We start from the raw sequence: 19867 nt of genomic DNA, 5'->3' as shown, positions 1-19867 counted from the left end.
ATTGTTTTTTAGAGTCCTTGAGAGCAGAAGGTCCTGAACAAGTTGAAGGAGATCTTTGAGAAGGACCAGAAGTGGAGTGGGAGGTCTTTAATTGTTTTCTTCCCTCACTTGATGAACTCTCCTGAGATCTTGCTCTCTTGCTAGATGTTGAAGCTCTGTCATCATCATCAGCGCTGGAAGATTTGAGCCATAAAAGGACTCTAGCCTCCCTATCCCTTAAGGTTTTAGAAGGGAAGGTTCGGCAAATCTTACAATTCTTTGCCTCATGCTTTGGATAGAGGCAATAGATACAGTCCTTATGTTGATCATCAACATGGACTCTCTTTTTCTCGCATGTTCTGCAAGGCCTGAACAAGGACTGATTGTCTGACATCCTGAAGGAAAAACTGAGTAGGCACTCAGGGAGGCTCCCTTCCACACGACGTGCAGTGAAAATCTGAGGAGAACTGGCTCTGCAGAGAGGGTTCTAGAGGGTGCTGTGAGCTGATTGGTTGGAACAAAGACTTTGGTCTTTTTAGCATAATGAGTTAGATAGGCTACTACTATCTAGGCCTCAGGCCTTTCTCTAGGGCCTACTACTGTAATTTACTTTTGGCACTGCTTTTTTATGTACCACAGGACTTCCGCCTCGGCGACGGGGAATAATTCAGACATGTGAATCTATGAAAGATACCGGAATACTGGATAAATTACAGGATCCTGGAAAAGGATACAACCCCAGAATTACAAAAAAGAATCAAAACCATGGTAGAGGAAGCAGTTCAAAATGATTGGATTTCACAGTACGAAGCAACCTTCCTGGCGAACAAACCTGTAATTCCATATTTTTATACATTACCAAAGATACACAAAAACAAGTCACCTGTTCAGGGACGACCGATCGAGTCAGTCATCGGCTCAGTATTAAAACCAATGTCTTGGGTTTGTGATTTCTTACTGAGGCCAATTGTGGAGAAGATGCCGTCCTATTTAAAGGACACCAGGGAGGTTCTGAATTTGATAAAGGACATTGTATTCAACCCTAATACACAACTTTTGGTAGGACTGAACATTGAGTCCTTATATGCAAACATTCCCCATGAGGAAACCCGGAGGGTGATTGAAAATATTCTATATCAAGAGGAGTGGGAGTTTCAGACCCCACGATCCTTTATTATGCATCTAGCTCAACTGGCACTCACGCAGAACTATTTTCAATTTAATAACATACCTGAAAATGTGGCAACGCTACATTTATGGTGTGCTAATCATTTGGAAAGGTGACCGGGATTCTGTGGAAGAATGTTTTTTAATGGTTTTGAAACAGGAATCCCTCTCTATACTTTACTTCCACAATCTCAAATGAAACCCTTCCTTTTTTCGATTTAGACATCATACTGAATGGGGGAAATTGGTGACAGTTGTGCATCACAAACAGACTTGCTATCATTTGAAAGTTTTCACCCAAAGGCTCTACGAGAAAACCTACCTCTGGGGCAGTTTTTGCATTTGCTCAGGAACTGCACAGAAGCAAGCATGTTCAAAGAAGAAGCAGAAAACTGAGCATGCAGCTGCAGGATCGGTATCACCCGAGAGGAGTGGTCTGGAAGGTTTGGAAAAGAACAAGAAACAGTCATGGAAATTCATGAAAAACCTAAAATTGATAAAATCATTAGGGCCACTACATTCAGTACGGCCTCCAATATGGTCAGGGTAAATGTTACTGAAGGGGCGTGGCTTGGGCGCCGATGGGAATGGCGGCGTGAGCTCGGAGCTCCGCGCCCGATCCCGCATTTATCCTGCTAATATTACCGATTAGACCCGACGACTCGACCAAACAGAGGTCGGAACAGTAGGGTAAAGAGGCGGTGGGCCTGGGAACGGCCGTGGACCCTCCCAACGCTGTGCAAATGACAAACGGCACAACGAAACTCCGACGCAGGGGCGAGTTAAAATGGCGACCACCCTTGGCTCCTGGCACAGGTGGAGTCGAGCGTAGTGGACCTGAGGCATTGTGAAGGCAGCAGCCAGCCGAACGGAACAGCAGCGGAGTACGGGTGTGGCCAGCCAGGACCGCTGTGACTGCGGTGGGAAGGGCAGCCCCTGCTGGGCCTGGGATCGCTGAACAGGGCCGGGAGCTGTGGCACCAAAATGGCGGCGACCCCACAGTGAGGTGGGACGGTAGGAGGAGAGAGAAACGGCCTTGTTCGGGGAAGAGCGTTCGCCCGGGAGGGGAATGCGTGTCATCTACCACTGGGAACCGCAGCCTGAACAGAAGGAGCAAGAGAGCCGTAACCCCGAGTGAGCAGCGCAGGGGAACTAGCGGCAAGAGGCAGAGCCCTTTTAATGCTACCGGGAGGCACCCGGAATCCGGAACACCGCTGAGGCGCTGCGGACGAGGCAGAGGCGGCAGTGACTGCTGATTTACCCGACAGTGGAGACCTGGGTGAGTGGGGCGCGGCGAGCGTGGGGCCCCGCACTGTGGTGGTGGTAGAGGGACGCGGGCGGGCCGCGTCCTGCGAGCCAGGGACGGCGAGGCAAGCTAGCCAGTGATGAACCTAACCGGCATCCGGGAGGCGATATAACTATTGCTGGGGCCACCGGCAGAGTGAGGAACTGCTGGCAGACGCCGTATGAAGTCCTGTAAAAGAGCAACGTGATTGCTGATAGCTGGGGGTGAGGCACAACTGACGGGAGAAATAGCAGAGCTTAGCACCAGCAGGACACGTCTGGGGCAGCGATTACCGCCATGAGTATACCAGCTGCAGTGCGCACTGGGACGGAGGCCTAATACTGCTAAGCCGGAGGACGCAAAACACAGTGTGTGGCCGGATTGACCCAGAGTTGGAGCAAGCTGCTGAACACAGAGCGGTACAGGGTACTAACACTCTAGAGGTGTACTTGCACAGAGGGGGCTTGCGCAATACTGCTGATCGGACCGGGCTGGTGCAGGAGACAGGGAGAGCAGGAAGAGCTGCAACAGGGTTGCTCTGAACTTCCCAGGGCTCTGGGTGTCCATGGAACAGGGGTGTGCCTAACGGAGAAGGCCAGAGTTCACACTACTGAGCAGCGGAGCTGGTCAGCGGCCTAACGGTCAAGCGAATGTAGCTATTAATCGTGGTTAAGGCGACTGCGGTGGATGGGCCTTACTGGTGACAGTGACTTACTTCCTACATTAATATATGATTTGCACACCTACTGCAGACGACCAGCATAACAGGACGTGCACAGCACGCAACTGCCTCTCCGGGAACTTACTACGCTGACCGAGGCCTAGTAGCAGGACCTTGAATATGGTTAAACCCAAGGGGAAAACAGAAGGCGCCATGGACTCGAATGCGCAAGCCCAGACAACGCAAGGCCCTGCAGACCTGCAACAACAGTTGGATCGCATTTTGGAGGCTATTGCAGCAACGCGGGAGACCCTACGGCAAGATATTGCTCAGGTGGCGACGGGGCTGGGACTACTACGTGCAGATCACTCCAAACTGATGGACAGATTGAAGACAACCGAAGACACACTCCAAGACCTGACTCCGGCCCATGCGGCCCTTGAGGGCAAAATGGCGAATGCTTTGGAACGTATACAAGCCCTGGAAAAGAGAGCAGAGGATTCTGAAGGCAGGAACAGGCGCAATAATATACGCGTCGTGGGTCTGCCAGAAAAAGTTGAAGGGAAAGACATGATTGGATATCTGGAGTCCCGGCTACAAACAACAGTGGCCCCTGAGGGCCTATCCACTTTCTTCACGCTCGAACGAGCGCATCGTGTCCCTGCACGGCCTCCACAACCGGGCCGCCCACCAAGACCTGTGGTTGCAAGGTTACTCCATTATAAAGACAGGAATCTGTTGCTCCAAAAAGCACGCAGAGATGGGCCTTTCTCAATAGACAATAGCAAGGTGACTTTATTCCCGGATTACACGTATGAGACACAGAGGCTATCAGTCAAGCGGGAACTCGGGCCGAAGGAATTCAATACTCCTTGCTTTTTCCAGCAAAGCTGAGGATCATAGTGGACGGCACAACACACTTCTTTAACACGCCTGAAGAGACATGGACATGGTTGGAAACCTATAAAGCGGGAACAAACCGCATGGAGCGCCGCGAGCAAGTACTTCAGAGGGCCGCACAGGTGCGCAAATCGCAGAGAATACTTTGGCGACGTCAGGGATCACAGAAACCATCGTCATCCCAGACAAGCGAGGAAAGGCAGGTGGCATTGCAGGCGGTGTTGGCACTCTCTGGAACGCAAAAAACTCAATCGACGCAGGGAACTGAATCAGAAGGGCATAAAACATGCTCGAATACTGAATTATCGGACACGGACAGCATCCAGGGTCAGAAGATAACGCCACGGACGGCTGACGGAGTACTAGATGCAAGAGGCGGGGGGGGGATGCATAGGTCAACGGAACACTGAAGTTACTCGAATAGAGAGATGAAGGCCTTATACTTACCGGCGGAAGGGACCGATGGTCGAGGTCTTCCACCATGGGGTCGTGGCGGCGGGGGCTGTGGGCTGGCGTAGCTGCCTGTTGGGCCACAGTAGCACCCCACTAGCCCATAATGCAAATCCGCAGTGACTACTGCGGGACATAGTTGAGTGTTTGGGTTGTTCCTTTGCGTTTGGATGGGAGCGGATAACTTGATATTGGGTCCTGTTCTGGAGGGGGTGGGAGGGGAAGACAGTTGGGGATGTTGTTTGGAGGACGGGCATGCTTGGTGTGGGCAGATGCATGGACACAATCGGGGGGAGCTGGCGCATCAGCGATGGGGACATTACCTGAATTGATTTGCATTTCCTGGAACGTGCGAGGCTTACACACAATGACAAGACGTCACAAAGTCCAAGCGTATTTAGTCAGGAGGGGAGTCCAGATAGCCTTCCTCCAGGAAACACATCTCACTAAAGCGGAGGGACAAGCATTACAGCGTAGATGGAGGGGTCAGGTGTTCTGCACGTCGTACTCTGCGTTTGCGAGAGGAGCCTTAATTTGGGAGCGAGTTGGGGTTCCTTTTCAAGCTACACGACATGTTGTGGACCCAGGGGGCAGATATGTGGGAGTAGAGGGACGAATGCATGGGAGAGACATCACACTCTGCAGTATATATGCACCAAACACAGATCAGGCACACTTCTTCGAGCACCTGCCGGGCTCCCTGGCACATTATTTGACCAACCCGATATTGGCAGGAGGTTATTTCAATTCACTTACGGATGTCGAACTAGATAGGTCTCACCCTCCGTTGGCGGACTCAGCGGTGCGCCGGCTCACACAGAGTAGATTAAACTGGCAGGAAAGGTGGGGTTTGGTGGATATCTGGCGTAATCAGCACCCAAGGGATAGGGACTACTCCTTTTTTTCAGCTCTACATGAGCTCCACGTTCGCATAGATGCGATTCTGTGCTCAGGACCGATGGCCTCCATGGTGGGACAATCAGAATATCTAGCCAGGACCATATCCGATCACAACCCTTTGTTGATGTCTCTTAATTGGGAGATGGAGAGGTCGTCCATCCCTACATGGAGCTTACGCCCGGAAACCCTAGAAGATCAAGCATACCAGGCAGCGATAGGGGAAGGCATAGGACACTATTTTGCAGAAAATGAGGGAACGGCATCCTCTAGAGCAGTAGAGTGGGACGCCTTCAAGGTGGTGGTTCAAGGGCTATGTATCAGCAAATTCGCAGGGATGAGGAAAGTGTTGCTAAATGATGTAGACAAAGCCGAGGGGAAACTGAGGGCACTGGAACAACAGCGACCAGAGCAGCCACCATTACACCCACAACTGCTCAAAGCAAAGGAACAGGCAGCGGCAGAAGTAGAGAGATTGCGCCGTTTCGACTATGAGAAGTATATAGCAAGGGTACATGCGGAGGGGGATAAAGCCGGATCGTTGTTGGCATGGCTGGCTGATCCGACACCGAGGGGGTGCCCAATACTGGCTGTGGAAACAGTAACAGGCACTGTAGTGTACACCGAGCGTGAGATCATGGCACGGTTCTTGGGCTACTATGAGGTACTGTATAAGAGTAGCTTACGAGTGGAGGGGGAAGCAATAGCTGACTATTTGGAGGAATTCCAGCTCCCACACCTAGAAGGAACAGGCTAAGCAACTGGGACGAGATGTCAAGTTAGACGCGATCCGCAGTGCGATTAAGCACATGGCTCGAAACGAAACTCCGGGAGTGGACGGACTGCCAGTGGAATTCTATGTACAGTATATTGATCTGCTCGCCCCTCGTCTCCTAAAAGTATATAAGGAAGCTAGGGAGTTGGGTCAGCTGCCGTCCTCCATGCGCGAGGCATTGATTATTCCCCTTTCGAAACCAGGCAGGAACGGGGAGGACGTAACATCATATAGGCCGTTATCTATGTTGACGACGGATTATAAGATACTGAGTAGGATACTAGCAACTAGGCTCTTACTGCACATGACCACTCTCGTGCACCCAGATCAGGCTGGATTTATTCCAACTAGGAACACTTCCATGAATATACGCCGGCTCATGAGGATAATGGGCACTGACCACCGTGATCTGGATATACCGGCAGTGCTTTCGGTGGACATAGAAAAAGCTTTTGATAGCCTAGAATGGACATACCTTCATAAAGTACTGGAACGGTTTTGTCTGGGTGCGTTGTTCGGGACTTGGGTCAAAGTTCTCTATTCTTCGGCAGTGGCGAGGGTGCGGCTGGGAAAACTGATATCTGACCAGTATCCAGTCCTGAGGGGAACACGACAGGGGTGTTCACTATCCCCGCTGTTTGCTCTGGCAGGAGAGCCCCTAGCAGTGCAGGCGAGACTAGGACTGATCTTAGACGATCTATGGCAGAATGCGATACCGCATCATATCTCGTTGTATGCAGATGACCTAATCTTACACCTGGAAAACACGGGGGAGGCGTTACGGGGGGCGATCACTATGCTGACTCGGTTTGGAGACTTTACTGGGCTTAAAGTGAACTGGAGTAAGACGAGCCTACTTCCGGTGCGGCCAAGTGTGGTGGTTCCGACCCTTCCCTAGGAGATAAAATGGGAACCAAGATGCCTCACTTATCTCGGGGTCCGGATCTATCACGACGCCGCAGATGTCCTGGAGGGGAACATATGGCGTTGTATACGGGCCTTGAAGGGGAACATGGCATTCTGGTCCATGCTCCCGTTATCAGTAATGGGGAGGATAGCCTTACTTAAAATGGTGGCGTTACCGAGGCTACTTTATTACTTCCGGACGCTCCCCGTTTGGATCCCGCCGGTGATGTTTAGGGAACTGAGGACAATGGTTATAAGCTTTTTATGGGGAACTGGCAGGAAGCGGATAGCACTGTACAAGCTGATGCGCCCGAAGCTGGAGGGGGGTCTGGCAGCCCCGGACTTCAAACTTTACTATTTAGCGGAGCAGCTACAGATTCTCACACAGGCGATTGCAATGGAGTTCCGGGCCCTGACCATATGAGAGGTACAGGGATGGGCGTGGCTTGGACGCCGGAGGGAATGGCGGCGTGAGCTAGAAGCTCCGCGCCTGATCCCCCATATTATCCTGACTACAGGAGCGGAGTCCCGTGCTAATGCGCTCACCTGCATGCCATTGGCGAGGGGGAATGAAAGCGGCACCCTCGTAACTGAAGGAGAGATCCTGCGAGTGCAGCGGTGCTCCAGACGGCGAGCTTGCTGATACCGTGAACGGTGATACCCGGATATAGCGGCCATTGCTGGGCTGGATGTCCGATACTGCCGAGTCTCAACAGCTCGAGTTGCACACCGAGGAGGCAGTCCCTGAAGCCTGAAGGCGGCGGACGGCAAGATCGTAGCCGGTGGCGCTGCGGATCCCGCAGGATACACCTCGTAGTGTCGGCCTGCCCTTTCGGCTCGAGAACGGAGAAGCCGATTCACAAAATGGCGGCGGGGGCCGGGCTCTAACGCGGAGCGGTGCGATCTGCGGCTCCCATCTCGGAAAGAGACTGAGTGCCCCGGTGGAGGCCTGCTGCCCTGAGCATCACCCGGGTTCTGGCGAGAGCAGTTATTTGAACGGGGGATAGAGGGAACACACGAAATCAGCGTCACACGGAGCAGATGAGCTGACGACGTTGCAAGTAGGAGCGGACTGTATCGCCGAGCGGAGGGGAGGGCTCCCGCTCCGCGCCGGGCCCATACAAGGCCCTTGGTCCTACACCCACTTGACACTGCCGGCGCACGCTGTGGGGGTGCCCGAGGCCTGATTCCGAGAGCCCAGAGCCGAGCATAACTAATTCTGGACTGAAGTAGACAGCAGTGGCACCCCAGTGGGGAAACATAATAAACTAGCCCTCGATCCTGTGGGGGCACTGGCGACGAAACCAAACAGGCCCGGACTCTGGGGCCGGTCTTGGGACACGTGCTGAGGCGTGCTAGCAACCAGGTGTAGCGGCTGAGCGTAGCTGGAGAGAGAAGCGATCGGGCTGATCCCACTCACTGGTGCAGCACAGAACTAACAAAGAGAGGTGGCAGAAAGCTCAATCCCATATCACGTTCTGACCCGACCTAATGAGAGGAACCACGGAGAGCGCAAGCACGGCTGGTGTGTGAACCGCGAGTTGTGGCGGGAGTGACCTACGTGCTCCGGACAAACAGGGGGGTCTCAACTCGCCTAGAAACCACTGACATTGCGGCTGCTCTCGGACCCACAATCGGAGGGCCGGCAGAGCAACGGCGGCCCTTGCTGTGAGCCCTCCTATAACCTGCGGGTACGAACACACCACCCACACAACGGAGAGTAACTGCCCGACAGGCGTTGCAGCACCACGGTGAGGAACAAGGGGAAGACGGATGGGGCCGCGAACTCGGAAACACCGGAGGGCTCCGGCCAGGGGCCCTCGGACTTGCAACAACTCCAAGACCGCATACTGGAGGCTATCGCAGCAACGAGAGACACTTTGCAACAGGATATTGCACAAGTGGCGTCAGGCATGGGGCTGCTACGCGCGGACCATGACAAACTTAAAGATAGGGTCAAGGACACGGAAGATACCCTACAGGAATTTGCCCCTGCCCATAAAACAACGGCGGTGCAACTAACGGACGCCCTAGACCGAATACAAGCCTTGGAGCGGAGGGCCGAAGACGCGGAAAACAGAAACCGGCGCAATAATGTCCGCTTAGTAGGCCTGCCGTAGAAAACGGAAGGAGGAGATATGATCAGTTATTTGGACACTTGGTTTAGAGCGACGGTAGCACCAGAGGGCCTCTCTCCCTTTTTCACGCTTGAGCGCGCCCACCGTGTCCCGGCTAGACCTCCCAGACCAGGTCAGCCGCCTAGACCGATAGTGGTCAAGTTACTGCATTATAAGGACAGGGACTTGCTGCTCCAGAGGGCCCGGGATGTGGGGCAGTTTCAGGTAGCCAACAGTAAGGGGATGCTATTCCCTGATTACACCCATGAGACACAGAGGCTGCGAGCCTCCTTTTTGACCCTTAAACGAGAACTTAGAACTGAAGGCATACAGTACTCCCTGCTCTTCACGGCCAAGCTGCGGGTGGTGCTGGATGGCAAGACGCTTTTTTTCCGCACGTCAGCGGACGCCTGGGAGTGGTGGGAAACGTACAAAGCAGGCACGAACGGAGCAAAATACCGGGAGGAAGAAGAACGGCGGGCGACGCAAGTGTGGAAATCGCAAAGACTCCGCAGACGACGGCAGAGATCTCGGAAACCCTCGGTGTCCCAAACAGAGGAGAGGAAGGCAGCGCTGCAAGCTGTAGTGGAACTTTCAGGGACAGATGCTACCCCCTCACAACGAGCCACGGAGTCGGAGGGCCACATCACGGGCTCGGAAACGGACCACTCAGAAGTAAACAGCACCAGAGGCCCGATGGTAACACCACAGACGGCGGAGGAAATCTTGAACATTTGACACGAGCGCAGAGGTAGATGAACACCAATGATAACTGGGGGAGTTTTTGGTATGTAATGCAGGTGTGTGCTGCGACACGGGATGGTTCACCGATGCTGGTTCTGGGGGGATCGTGGGGGTGGGGGGGTGGCGTAGCTGCCTCCCGGCTTCGAGCCACACTCCAATAGCCCTTAAGGCGACCACAGTGACGACTGTGGAATAGGTGGGGGGTTGGGTTGTTCACCTGAGTTTGGATGGGAACTGATAGTTCGTTATTAGGTCCTGTTCTGGGGGGGAGGGAGGGGAGGATTGTTGGGGACGCTCTCCACTGCAGTCCACTTGTTTCTGTTCTGAAGGGGGGTTGGACACGCATGGACCTGGGGATCAGTCGGGGGTAATCACCACTTACGCAGGAGCTAGAGACTGGCCGATGTCACAACTGGAGCTACGAGACAATGGCTAATACAGGTTCTCTGAGATGTATGACCTGGAATGTGCGGGGACTGCACACAATGGCAAGGAGACACAAGGTTCACGCCTATCTGATCCCTAGGGGGGTACATATAGCATTTCTTCAAGAAACACACTTAACAAAACAGGAGGGAGTGGCTCTACAGCGCAGGTGGAGAGGGCAATTATTTAACACTACTTATTCAGCATTTGCTAGGGGCACACTGATCTGGATCAGGGCGGGTACCCCATTCCAGGTGACCAGACAAACAATAGACCCTGAGGGCCGGTATGTAGCCGTCAAAGGCAAACTTAGAGGTAAGGACATAGCCTTATGCAGCATATACGCACCGAACACTGATCAGCTGACCTTCCTGACCACACTCTCAGGAGCAGTTGCGCAATATCTGACAGGTCCGGTAATAATAGGAGGGGACTTCAATTCAGTGACGGACATTACCCTTGACAGATCTCACCCACCGTTGGCAGACTCCCCAGTACACCGACTCACCAGAGCCAGACTAGACTGGCAAGGGAGGTGGGACCTGGTAGACGCTTGGCGTACACACCACCCTCATGAAAGGGACTACTCTTATTTCTCTAGCCTGCATGACTTGCATGTTCGACTTGACACAGTGCTGTGCTCCCCATTGGTGATGCCGACTATTGCGCGGACTGAATACTTTGCCAGGACAATCTCGGATCATAACCCCATGCTGGTTACTGTGGACTGGATGATTGAGATATCAAGTGTTCCAACCTGGAAGCTGCGACCTGAGACATTAGACGACCCCTTGTTCCATGCAGCTCTTGAAGAGGGGATAACTCAGTACTTCGCAGACAACACTAACACAACAATATCCAGGGCGACTGAGTGGGATGCCTTCAAGGTAGTTGTCAGAGGGTGCTGTATTGAGCAATATGTGGGGGTACGGAGGGTTCTGTTGGGAGATCTTGACAAAGCAGAGAACAAACTGAGAGAAGCGGAAATGGCAAGGCCGGGCCACCCCGAACTCCAGGAGGCGGTTGGGGCAGCTAGGGAAGCAGTAGCGATCGAGGTGGAGCGTCTACGTAGTTTTGACTACAAGGCCTACACGCTTAGGGCACATGCTGAAGGGGACAAGGCTGGGACGTTACTGGCGTGGCTGGCTAACCCCACTAAACGGAGCTCCCCTATCCTGGCACAAGAGGACAACGAGGGACACACGATTTACACTCAAACTGCAATACTACAAAGATTTCAGCGCTATTACGAAATGCTGTACGGAAGTGCACTAGAAGGAAGCGAAAGCGGTATTGACGCTTTTCTGGAGGGGCTGCTCCTCCCACGGCTAGACCAGGGTCATGCGGACGACCTAGGTAGAGACATAGACCTGGGGGAAATTAGGGGAGCCATAAAGCAGATGGCACGCAACAAAACGCCGGGACTCGGCGGCTTGCCCATAGAATTTTATAGTAAATATGTTGATCTGCTGGCGCCCCACCTCCAGGAGATGTACACAGAGGCTAAGACGGCTGGCTATTTGCCCCGATCAATGCGGGAGGCGTTAGTGATCCCATTGCTGAAGCCAGGGAGGGAACGCAGCAGCACAGCTTCATACAGACCATTATCCATGCTAACCACGGATTATAAAATCTTAAGCAACATATTAGCAGCCAGACTACTGCAACATATGACCGGCTTGGTCCACAAAGACCAGTCCGGATTTATTCCAACGCGTAACACGACTGCAAATATCAGACGCTTTATAAGATTGCTGGATGACACCTATCCAGTGGAGAAGACAACAATGGTTCTATCAATAGATATCGAAAAGCGTTTGATAGCTTGGAATGGGAGTACTTGTTTAGGGTCATGGAACGCTTTGGGCTTAGTGCAGGCTACATGCAATGGACGAGAGTGCTTTACGCATCGGCAGTAGCGAGAGTACGAGTAGGATCGCTCATCTCCCAGCAATACCCTGCGGAGCGGGGGACGAGACAGGGATGCTCTCTGTCCCCCCTCTTATTCGCTCTGGCGATCGAACCCCTCGCAGCAGAGGTCCGAACGGGGAAGCATTATAAGGGTTTAAGTAGCAGAGAGGATCAACAGTTTATTTCTCTATATGCGGACAAACTATTGTTATTCCTTGAAGACGCGAAGGTGGCTTTGGCGGGGGCGGAGAGATTATTAATGCGATTTGGAGAACTATCGGGCTTGAAGGTTAACTGGTCCAAAACTTGCTTATTCCCTGTGCGACAGGGCGAGGCACAGCCAGCCCTTCGTCCTTTACTCAACTGGGAGCCCACCTGCCTGAAATATCTGGGGGTGTACGTATATCATACGGCAGCAGACATGCTGGAAGGCAACGTGGGCTGATGTATGCGAGCATTGAAGGGCAGCATGACCTTTTGGGCTACCCTCCCACTTTCGGTAACGGGCCGAATCGCCCTGCTGAAAATGATTGCCCTTCCGCGCCTTCTATATTATTTCCGCACACTGCCTGTGTGGATTCCCAGCTCCACCTTTCGTCAACTGAAATCGCAACTGACCTCGTTCCTCTGGGGATAAGGTAGAAGTAGAGTGGCCCTGACAACGCTTACTCGCCCGAAGGACGAGGGGGGACTGGCGGTCCCGGACTTCGAGCTTTATTATCTGGCAGCCCAACTGCAACTTTTCACGCAAGAAGTAGCGAGGGTCTTTCGGGGGCCGGAGGCTGAGAGAGAGGGAGGGACCCCCAGTCATGTCCTTGCCTATATAACCCTGCAGAGGCGGCTTACCCTTAGTGATTTAACCCTTGAGGAGCGGACGTTTCGACTCTGCTGGAATCGCTCCCAGTGTCGTGCGGGAGTACGACATCCATATGCCCCTGAGATCCCTCGCGGAATGGTAATGGCGCTCCCTCACGGGGGGCATTGGTCTCGGTTGCAGATCTGGGAAGACGCGGGGCTGCAGGTCCTTGGCGATTTATACGAGGATGGAGTGCTATTATCATATCAGACACACCAAGAGAGGTTTGACCTCCCAAGAGGAGGATACCTACTGCATGCTGTGATCACTAGAGCGATGCAAGCGCATTGGAAAAAAGGGCTATTGGAGCGCACGACGACCATGGCTTGCCAATACGTCATGATGGCGGCAGGGACTTACAAAGCAGTCACATGTCTGTACTCTAGAATGCTCCGAGAAAATTTGCCACCCTTGACGACTTTGAAAACCAAGTGGGAGGCTGACTTGGGTAAGGTGATCCCTGAGACAGCGTGGGCACAGATAGTGCAACGAGCATGGAAGAGCACGAGAAACGAGCGCTTCCAGCAGATACACTTATTCATCCTCCACAGAGCCTATTTAACACCTGGTAAAATCAAAAAATATTTCGTGGCAGCTGAGGCAACATGTCCCAGATGTACCACAGAGGGGGCGGAACTAGACCATATGCTGTGGTCCTGCCCTGCGCTGGGAGACTATTGGCGGGCGATAGGTGACACATTGAATGAGGTGACGGAGAGGTGATTGCACTTTGACATGGCTGTCAGTGTGTTACACTGGTCCCCGCACACTCCCAAAAACAAGGTCACAAGTAAATTCATTGATATGGGCCTTCTCCTTGCCAAAAGGGAAATCACGAGACTTTGGAAGACGAGATCAGGCCCCACATACATGAGGTGTTTAATGAGTTACTGAAATGGGCCGCTAGCGAAAGCACGCTTCGGCACCAAATGGCACGGCGGGGACTAGACGACAAGGCGCTAGAAGCAGCCGCTGCGCGGGAAGCATTGGTGCAGGCCTTACGCAACAGCGCATCGCGAGACAACGAGGACGACCTAGAAATTAACATTGCAACTCCCCAAGACACACCAGGCACATCACACTCCTAGACAATCGTTAGCTCCTGATATCATTCACAGAGATAGACTACACAGGCTCATATGCGTAGGTGGTGGAATTCGGGGGAGGAGGGGGGTAGTTGGGTTCTATTTGGGGAAGAAGGGGTGAGGAGATGAGGGTGAAAATAACAAAAAAGCAGACATGAGAACCTTTTGCACACTAATAACAGCTTAGTATGGAGCCATTACTTCTGATGCTTTCCTACTTATTGCCGCCCGACCTCTGGGATGTGGGCTTAACCCCTTCAGTGCTAATGACAAGGGTAACTCGTCATGGAGTTTCCATTGATTTCAATGGAAATTGCATGCGGAGCCATAAAACACCTTAGCATCCAAGTGGTTAATGGCTGTGTATGGAACTGAACAGATACTGGCGCCCAATCCACGCCAGTAAGGGAACATATGCATGGAAGTATTGTGTAACTTACAAGTCTGCAATAAAAATTCTTTAAATAAAAAAAATGAGAGGTACAGGGATGCAAAGGGATATCCTATCATATATAGTTCTACAACAGGTGCTTCTCCCCAGGGACTTGTCCCTAGAAGAGAGTACACTGAGGTCATGTTGGAATCGTAGCCAGCGTAAAGCGGGAGTCCTCCATCCGTACGCCCCGGAGATCCCGTTGGGGATGCTGACAGCACTTCCTCATGGAAGTGACTGGTCTGCTCTCGAGGACTAGGAGCAATTAGGAATTCAGATGGTAGGGGAACTATACGAAGAAGGAGAGCTGCTGTCCTTTAAGGCATTACAGGAGAGATATGACCTTCCAACAGGTGATTTCCTGATCCATGCTGCGGTGGTAGCGGCGATTCGGGGGCATTGGAGGGAGGGGCAAGCAGAACCGAAGACAACAATGGCATGCCAATACGTGGTAATGGCATCAGGGACCTTTAAGGCAGTTACGTGCCTCCACTCCAGGATGTTACACGAAGGGATACAACCGCTGGCTGATTTGAAATCGAAATGGGAGGCAGGGATAGATATACCAATACCGGACACGACATGGGGGCATATCATCAGAAGGGCGTGGAAGGGCACACGAAATGCGAGGCTTCAACTGATACAGTTCTTCGTGATACACCGAGCCTATCTGACGCCAGGGAAGATTCAGAGATACTACCAGGCGCAGGATGCAGCAAGCCCCAGATGTTTGGAGGGGGGAGTAGAATTAGAACACATGCTCTGGGACTGCCCAAGAATAGGGAACTATTGGATAGAAGAGGGAGGACTTTTAAATGAAGTCACGAGCAGGGATCTGACCTATGAGATGGCCACATGTGTGTTGCTTTGGTTCCCCTACACACCCAAGACGAAAATAACGAGTAAGTTTGTAGATTTGGGGCTCATACTGGCAAAGAGGGAAATCACTCTACATTGGAAGTCGAAGGAGGGACCATCCTATAGGTGCTGGAGGGCCGAATTTAGCAAATGGGCAAGGAGCGAGATCACTGTCCGGCTGAGGCAGGCCCAGCGCTCCGGTCAGGAAAAGGCCTTGGAGCACGCAAGAGCATGGGAAGCGTTAGTACAGGCCTTGTCAGACCTACAGACAAAGGAGGAGAGCTAGAGCACTAGGAATGCACAAATGTCATCTAGAGTTTCCGTTCGGTTGAGTACCCTTCGCTGACAGCTACACAACACATGATGCATTCTCTTGAAGTCACACGCCCACACCATTTGGGGGAGGGAGGGGGGGGGGTCAGTATTTGAATATGTTGGGATATAAATGAAGAGATGTTTAGCGATTGAGTGTGTTGAGTTCGTAATACTGCTGTATGATGATAAACCTTCAATAAAATATGTTTTAAAAAAAAAGGGTAAATGTTACTGAAAACTGGCAAATTATCAATTGAAATAGGATGAAGGTGGAGCCCTGCTTTTTTCATTTAAGAAGAGCGCAAGTATAAAAGATATACCCATGCATACTAGACCACGGACAGGCCACCAGAAAATAGAGCAAAGTCTATGGCACCTCCTACGGGTTACTGGGCATAATGTGCATGGTGCCTGCAGGGAATGTCCCCTCACGGGTACAACTAAGTTAATTGACTTGGGTTTAAAATTCCCGTGAGTACTCCCAAATCACACAACATGCAACTCAGAGAATGTCATCTATGTAATCAGGTGCACGTAGGGATGACCACTAAGAAAATCAGGATCAGAATCATGGAGCATGAGCATATGAGCAATGTCGGGTGCAAAATGATCAGTGATGAAATCGCCCACACAGTACCTAAAAAAACATACAGAGTAGGATTTGAAATGGGTGGTGTAGGAAACTGGGTTTCTGTTGTAGTAACCCCCCCCCCCCAGGTTTGCCTGACTACTGATGCACTTTGACTTGATGTGCCCTGGGTCTCTGCCAATCAGGTTCCCAGGCCTGTGCACTTTCCCAATACTGTACCTTGTGCCCCCAATTGGCACATTTCTGGCCACATTTCAATCCCTAAGGTGCCATGGGTACCAATGGCACTGTGGCCAGGGGAGGCCTCTAAGGGCTGCAGCACTTATTGTGCTACCCTTAGAGGCCCTGCTTTCTTTCTCTCTCTCTCTCTCTCTCCCGCCCTCCCCCCACCCCCCTCCAGGCTGCGTGTTTTGGTGTATAACAAAGTGAAGAGACGACATGGCACACACCCCTGTGTGCCATGCCTAACGCCCACTGCCCTGGCATAGGTCAGCCACCCCTCTAGCTAGGTGCACTATACCAGTGGTGAGGGTACAGGTGCATGAGCCCTGTAACGCAACAGTGTCTAAGTCCATTCTTAGACATCGTAAGTGCAGTGCTGCCATTAAGAGTACATGGGGCTGGGAGATTGTCATTACGTACTCTACAGCACCCTAATGGCTACTCTGAAAACTAAGTCATTTGGTATCAAACTTCTCAGCGCATTAAACTCACACTGATGCCAGTGTGAGATTTAAGAAAAATGCACACGAGGGCATCTTAGAGATACCCCCAGAAAAACGACCTACCACTAGTGTCCAAGCTGAGTGGCTGCTTTCAGCTGCCACCACCAGACATGTTTCTGGACCCCAGGGTCGAGGGACTGCTGCTCTCGGGGGGCCTGTAAAAATGTACATCCTGGCACGAGGTGCCATGCCTCCTCCCCCAGGTTGGGCAGGGTCCATGAAGGGGAAGCTTCAAAAGCTTCCCGCCTTTGTGAGGTTCACCAGGCCACTTGCTCCTTACAGCAACAGGTCCCCACTGGTTCTGACCCCCCACTTTGAGCGGGAGAACTGGCGGGAAAAACAAGTGAAGAAGAGAGGTGTGCCCACCTCTGCCAACTCCACCCCTCATGTGAGAGAGGTGAGGTGAGGTGAAGCACAACTCTCAGTCCCCGCCATCTTGCGGGTGAGGGGACCCAGTCAACCAGGAAAAGGCTGATGCCCCCCTTCCACTGGAGGGTGGCATAAGGATTAGTTACTTACCTGTAATCCTAGTTCTCTTCCAGGGGTATCCTCATCAAAGTCATAAGCATTAGAATATTCCCGCCCATGTGCGGAACCCCGGAAACACTATATTATATGTGCCCCACATATATATATACTCATATATATATAAATACATATATATATATAACATGCAATAGCAGCCAATAGAATCAGAGCTGAAATATGCTGTGTAGAATTTCCACCATACATGTAATAATAATAAGCATTAGAAACATGAGAAACAACAAAAAAGTTTGTTTAGAAACTGTTTTAATGCTCAGAAAGCAGTAGAAATTCTTATAACTCACTGGAAGCATAGAAAGCTCCCAGGCTGCATTGCAAACACACAGTCTAAAAAGACTGAAAAGCTAACCTGTAGCTGCATAGCAATAAACTGACACCGTGCCTTTAAGGCACTCATGACCCCCAGTATCCCATCATGCCTCAGGGGTGACAGTTAGGTCAGTTGTTCTTTTCGGAGACTGAAAATAAACCCAATAACAAATAGGTTAACCATATCTCCTTATTAAAGAATGTCCTTTGCCCGGGGAGGCGGGAGGGTTGCTTATGACTTTGATGAGGATACCCCTGGAAGAGAACTAGGATTACAGGTAAGTAACTAATCCTTCTCTTCCAGGGGATCCTCATCAATAGTCATAAGCATTAGAATAGAATAGCGAGCCTCACCTCATCTCCCTGCGGGCAAAGGAGTAACAATACAGTAATAAACCATATTAAGCCTAGTATTCACTAAGCTTGTACAGGCCGTAGGTTACCCAAATAGATTCCTCAAAGAGGCTTGTCCTACTTGAGTATCGGCCCTGGAATCAGACTCGAGACAGTAATGTCTCGTAAAGGTATGAACTGATTTCCAAGTCGCAGCCTTGCATATCTCCGACATTGGAATGTCATGTAAGAAGGCTACTGTAGCAGCCTTCCCTCTAGTGGAATGCGCTTTGGGTGACTGCAACAAAGGCTTGCCTGCAAGCTGATAAGCCAATTTAATGCAAGAGACAATCCATCTCGCGATGGACCTCTTGGCCGCTGGAAAACCTGTTCGCATTGAACCATAGTTCACAAACAGTTGATCCGTTTTCCTAATCCCTTTGGTCATTTCCAAATAGAACTTGAGCACTCTTTTAAGATCTAAGGAGTGAAGTGACCGCTCGGCTGGGGTCGTAGGATTTGGAAAAAATGAAGGGAGGGAAATGGACTGATTTATATGAAAATCAGAGATGACTTTAGGTAAGAAAGCTGGATGAGCCCTTAGGACTACCCTATTGTGATGAAAGATAGTGTATGGTTCTTTCGCACAGAGAGCTTGAATCTCGCTAACTCTGCGAGCAGAGGTAATCGCCACCAAAAAGGCCGCCTTCCAAGAGAGATGTTGCAAAGAGGCCTTGTGGATGGGCTCAAAAGGTGGTGACATTAACCTGGATAGCACCAGGTTCAATTCCCATGGAGGAGAAAGATTTCGCACAGGGGGATACACTTTCTTCAACCCCTGGAGGAAGTCCTTAACCACTGGGACCTGAAAGAAAGAAACCTGATCAGGTGATTTTCTGTATGCTACTATGGCTGACAAATGCACCCTAATGGAAGCGTATTTTAAACCAGCAGTAGCTAGGGAAAGGAGGTATGGCAAGATGACGTCCTCCTGTCCTTTAGTCGGATCAAGGTGATGATCCCTACACCATAGGAAAAACCGCTTCCACTTAAACGCATAGGACGTTCTCGTGGAAGGTCTCTTAGCCTCCTTTAAAATGTTCATGCACTCAGGAGGCAAGTTCAAATGTCCATACTGCAAGACCTCAGGAGCCATGCTGTTAGGTTCAATGATGGGAGGGTGGGATGCATTATCCTCCCGTTCATTTTGCTCAACAGGTCCGGCCTGCAAGGGAGTCGTCTGTGTGGACACACAGACAGATGTAGAAGGTCCGGGTACCACCACTGCCGCGGCCAATCCGGAGCTATCAGGATCATTTCCATGTTCGACCTGCAGAGCTTGGACACTACTCTCGGAATCAGAGCCAGGGGAGGAAACGCGTAAGCGAACGTCCCTGACCAATCCATCAGCAGAGCATTCCCCTGAGTCCCTGGCCGATGGAACCTGGACGCGAAGGCGTGGCATTTGGAGTTTTCGTCGTCTGCAAACAAATCTATGGTTGGACGACCCCAGCAACGAAAAAGCTCTTCTACTACTTCGTCGTTTAGCACCCAGTCTGGCTGATCTTCGAAGTGCCTGCTGAGTGCGTCTGCTTTTACG

At 51.6% G+C, this 19867-nt stretch overlaps 1 protein-coding gene across 2 annotated transcripts in view; it reads right to left on the bottom strand.

The window, feature by feature from the left end:
• Positions 1–19867, bottom strand: part of LOC144762300 (exportin-5-like) — a 2334361-nt gene that overhangs the window by 1761438 nt on the left and 553056 nt on the right. The gene's annotated exons all lie outside the window — the stretch shown is intronic.

Source organism: Lissotriton helveticus, chromosome 6, assembly GCF_964261635.1.
Source record: "Lissotriton helveticus chromosome 6, aLisHel1.1, whole genome shotgun sequence".
Classification (NCBI taxonomy): domain Eukaryota; kingdom Metazoa; phylum Chordata; class Amphibia; order Caudata; family Salamandridae; genus Lissotriton; species Lissotriton helveticus.
This window is presented reverse-complemented; position numbering and strand designations above follow the sequence as displayed.